Source organism: Tupaia chinensis, unplaced genomic scaffold (assembly GCF_000334495.1).
Source record: "Tupaia chinensis unplaced genomic scaffold, TupChi_1.0 Scaffold000197_1, whole genome shotgun sequence".
Lineage (NCBI taxonomy): Eukaryota > Metazoa > Chordata > Mammalia > Scandentia > Tupaiidae > Tupaia > Tupaia belangeri.
In genome coordinates, this window is record NW_006159672.1 from 1,205,967 (window position 1) to 1,210,737 (window position 4,771).

At 40.2% G+C, this 4,771-nt stretch overlaps 1 protein-coding gene across 1 annotated transcript in view; it reads left to right on the plus strand.

Annotated features, from left to right (window-relative positions):
• The window catches only part of PTPRE (protein tyrosine phosphatase receptor type E), a 178,786-nt gene that overhangs the window by 72,814 nt on the left and 101,201 nt on the right, over window positions 1-4,771 (plus strand). Inside the window, 1 exon segment of the mRNA XM_006146917.3 lies at window positions 3,734-3,756. The gene's annotated coding sequence lies outside the window, so the exon portion shown is untranslated.

The following is a 4,771-nucleotide window of genomic DNA, read 5'->3' on the forward strand; positions in this document are numbered from 1 at the left end:
TTCAGCAGGCTGAGGGCACATGGGAAGCCCAGGTTTAATTCCCAGTCCACCCTAAAAGCTGGGCATTCTCAGCTATTCAGAGGGCCAAGGCAGGAGGATCGTAACACAGTGAGACCCTGTCTTAAATACTACAGAGAGAGAGAGAGAGAGAAAACAGAAACCAGGAAGGACATTGCGCAAGCTTCTCAATGACCCTGCTTTTTGGATCTGTCCACATGAATCAACCTCCCCCACACTTATTTTTTTTTTTTATCTGCTTCTTGCAGTTTCAAATTTCTTGCTCAGTTTTATAGTAGCCATCTGTATCAGAGCCTTGGGCTAAAGGAAGGGTTCACTTACTAAAGATTTTCCTTAAAGAACATTTGGTTGTCTAGTGTTTGCTCTAATTCTGTACTTGGAGAAACTGAAGGCTGTGGTTTTATACTGTCACATGTGAATCACAAACAATAAAATGCCTTATCTATTTGTAATACCCACTCTTTAGTGTATTCTTGCTTTTTAAATGTTAGTTCGAAGTTAAATTTTAAGTTATTGTGTTTGATTAGGTTTATTCAATCATGCCTAGTCATTTATTTAACTAGCCGTTGACGAAGTGTGCCCCTGTTTCTACACCTGACTGGCTTTTTCCCTTGTGATTTTTTTGAGAGATTTTCATGTACTCTCACCAGAGAGATAGAGCGACAGAAGGTGAGAAATTACCCCCCCCCCAAAGGAGGATGGCCATGTCCCAATTCCTTCTCCTCCCAGGATTTTGAGCATGCACACACACACGCCTGGTGTGAGTTTGAAGTCGCCAGGTCCGGGACTAGTCGACAGTGTGGGAGTCCAGCGACATAACCATTACAACATCTGCTAGTCCTTTCCTTATGATTTTAGTCTGGTTTGACGCATGCATCTGCCTGCAGCTCTGCTCCAGAGCTGGTGCATATTATTGGGTTTCACTTTATGTTTAAATGAGTCGGCATTACATTGGAAGATAGTTTTGAGCATTTCTGTTAACCCTCTTGAGATATGAGAGGTTTCCGTTCCTGGCTTTCCCCCTTTGCTCAGCAACTAGGCAGATACTGCAAGTAACTTTTTCCAGCATTTTCCTTGTTTTCTGGGGGGAAGTGGAAGGTGTGGACTCTTGCAATAAGTTATTCCTGCAAAAAGGCAGTTCCCTATCCCCAGGCCCCTCGAGTGATCATGTCTGGCCCAATATTCAGCCTCCTCTCACTCCTTGCTGCCGTGTTGTATGTTATACTGGACCCCGCTGCATGCTGTGACTTTATGTGTTACTCAACAGATTGTCTCCCAGTTATTTTTATATAACTGCTCAAGTAGACGCTTGGCATTATGTAGAGTATCTTTTAAGTTTTATTTACAATTGTTCATTTTCAGTGTATAAGAATACTATTATTTTTTGAATATTAACTCTCTATCCTGTGACCTAAACCCACATATTAGCTCTGTTAGTGTTTGTGTGTGTGTGTGTGTGTGTGTGTGTATGTGTGTGTGAATTCTATATTTTTCTTTTCTAATTCCTATGTCTTGTCTTTTTCTTTTCTTATTGCATTAGCTAAGATTTTGAGTACAATGTTAAATATGAGTGGAGAGAACAGATATCATTTCCCCCAGTACTGGGGGGAATGCATTCATTCTTTCACCATTAGAGTAATGTTAGTGGGCCAGCTTCTGGTGTGGTGAGTGGTGTGGCTGGATCCCATATGGTCAACTGCTTGGCTTGTGTCTCAGATCCAGTGACTTGAAAAAGCATGATTGGTGTGTGTGTGTGTGTGTGTGCACACGTATGTGCGCCAAAATCCTGAGAGAAGAATGGAGGAGAAGGGCGGCATGGCCATCCCCCAAGGGATACTTTTCCCCTCTCTCTCTCTCTTTTTCTCTCCCTGTCTCTCTTTGGGGAATGCAATGTCATATAGCAAAATTAAAAAAAATAATAATTTAAGTAACATAAGCTGTAGACTTGCCCAAGGAGATTTAAAATTCCTTAGTAACTGGAACTATTTTTTCTTCTTTGGCATCAAATCTGCTTCACAAGTCAACTTTACGATTTATAACAAAACAACAATTTATAACAACTTGTTATAATTATGTGCTGCAGACTATTGTATTTTGTTTAAAATATCTAGTCTTATCAAGACTAGGACAACAGTAGTGGTAGAAACATTATATACTGTACTAGCTATTTAAAAATTGTGACAACTATAGTGACAAAGTGATAACGCAGTGTTCTGTGATGCCAAAGTCATAGGGGAAGGTCCTGCTTTTACATCCCGAGGTGTCCCTATGAACATCGGGCATGCCCATGATCCTATCTGGCTATAGCTTGTTGGGGAATCGTGGTGTGAATCCCCTGCTGGGTGTACTTCTCTCTCTTCATCTTTCTCTGTCTCTCTCTCACTCTCATGGAAGAAAGAAAAAAAACTCTTAAAAATCAAAAAGAAATAAGAATCACGACAATCAAAACGTAGTCCCACCCTTCGGCAGTGCTGATGTGCAATGACAGCTGAATGTAGTGTCTATCCACGACTAAATGGCCGCCTGATGGCCCTAGGGACCACTTCCATACTGACCACTCTGACAATAACATGAAAGCTATGTCCATCAATTGAGCAATGAGTAAATAATATGTAATATATCCATACACTGGAACATTAGCCACTCGAGAAAAAGGACGAAGTACTACATGGATGAACCTCAAAAACACTATTCTAAGTGAAAAAGACAATTAAAATAAGGCCACATATTATATGGGCTATTTTATATGAAATGTCCAGAATAGACAAATCCATAGAAATAGAAAGTAAATTAGTGACTGCCATGGTGTGGGGAGAGGATGAGACTGGGGATCTTAAGCTAATGGGGTTTCCTTTTGGATAATGAAAATATCCTAATAATAGATTATGGTGATGGACGCTAACTTTGTAGATATACTAGAAAACATTGAATTGTACACTTTAAACAGGTGAATTTTATGGTATGTAAATTATAATCGTAATACATATTTTTAAAAAAAGCACATGAGAGCTATATTAATAGGAATGATGAAGCTGTGTAATGACTAAGCTGGAAAAGTGGGATGAGGGGGCTGCCTCAAGGCAGGTTTTAAAAGGCTGTCTCTGGGCAAGATGGACAGAGGGGACTGCTTCAGGGAGAGGGGAACACTGAGGCTACACAGGGGCAGCTGACTGATGCAGAGTCCTGGGGGCCAGATGCCAACCCTAGTTCAGTAACCACACTGCACTATCAACTGACAGCAGAGTAAGGGTAGGGCACTGTTGAAAGCTGGTGAGTAGAGCCAAAAAGAAGTTACCATTGGGCTAGAAGGTGACATGAAGGTTAAGGCAGCTGAATCTCACATGGCAGAGCATGCAGTTCAAGTCCCACACCCAGCGGCTTGAAAATCACACCAGGAACGTGTATGTGCATGCCAAAAAGTCCCGAGAGAAGAATGGAGGAGACGGATTACAACATGGTCATCCCTCCTGGGTGATGATTTATCATTTCACCCTCCCTTCTCTTCCCCACCTCCATAAGCCCTAGAGCAAAAAAACTAAAATTAAAAAAATAAATTATCATCTAGATAAAAAGATATCAAGAAAACCTTGAACAATTAAGAAAAAAAAATAGACATGATCAACTAGTGCCAAAGAGAAACCAAATGGCTAGAATGAACGAGTAACTCCTATTAACCAGGAAACTAACTCTTTTTTATTTCTTCTTTCTTTTTCAGACTATAGCCTTCATTTCTCCTTGGTGAGTAGAAAACTTTAAAAATTATTTCTGATGCATAGTTAACTAGATAAAAAGAAATGTGTGGGATTTAATTGTTAGAAAAGCATTATCTTCTCGGGAAAGAAGGCCATATGGTCAGCATGTTATATTTGAATTTTATGCTTTAACTTGCTCAAACAGGCTCATATCACACTTTGTTGTATCACTTTTTTTTTTTTTTTGCATCTAAAATTTGGCTCAGTACTGCTTAGTATCTGAAATGTATTGTTGAGAACACAATTGCCACATGCTTTCTTTTCACTGACTTGTCCGTACTTTTAAAAGGGCCTTGCCTTATCTCGGTGGGCCACATTCGATGACTGTTAGGGAACACAGTGGCACATAATTGCATTGATGATAATAGCCTCTTAAATTGATCTGCCGTGGAGAAAACTGCTGAAAAGGAGTTTTTCTGGCTTGTACTCTTAGTAAAAACGGCGTTGTCGTCATGTAATTTTATGCTTGAAGGGGGGAGGTTCCAAGCCAAATTCCATGGCCTTGATATCCTTAGAAAAAGAAGATTTTAAACATCATAGCCTTTTTGTGATCCACTTGTTCACTTAACGCTTTCATGTTTCCTAAAGAAACTGAAGGAAGAGCATCTGGAAGGGGAGCAGCATGTGGGCATGAGCACAGGATATGCTCCTCATGCACTTGCCTTCTCGGAGCACTACGACCTGGTATCTGGGAAGCAGTATTTCTGAAATGCATCACCTTGTTTGAAATACCTTCATTCCAAGACTGGCCCCATAGCCTAGTAGTTAAGGGAGCTGAATCCTACATGGTCATCCAAGGTTTGAATCCCAGCCCCAGCAGCTTGAATGTACATTTAGCATGTGAGCATGCATGATCCAAGTCCTGACAAGATAGAGACATAGAAAAGGGACTGAGGACTGCTTTCTCCCTCCGTTTTTCTCCCTAGTGAGTGGAGTGCACTTACCCTCTACAAATTAAAAATAAATAAATAAATAAATAAATAAATAAATAAATAAATAAA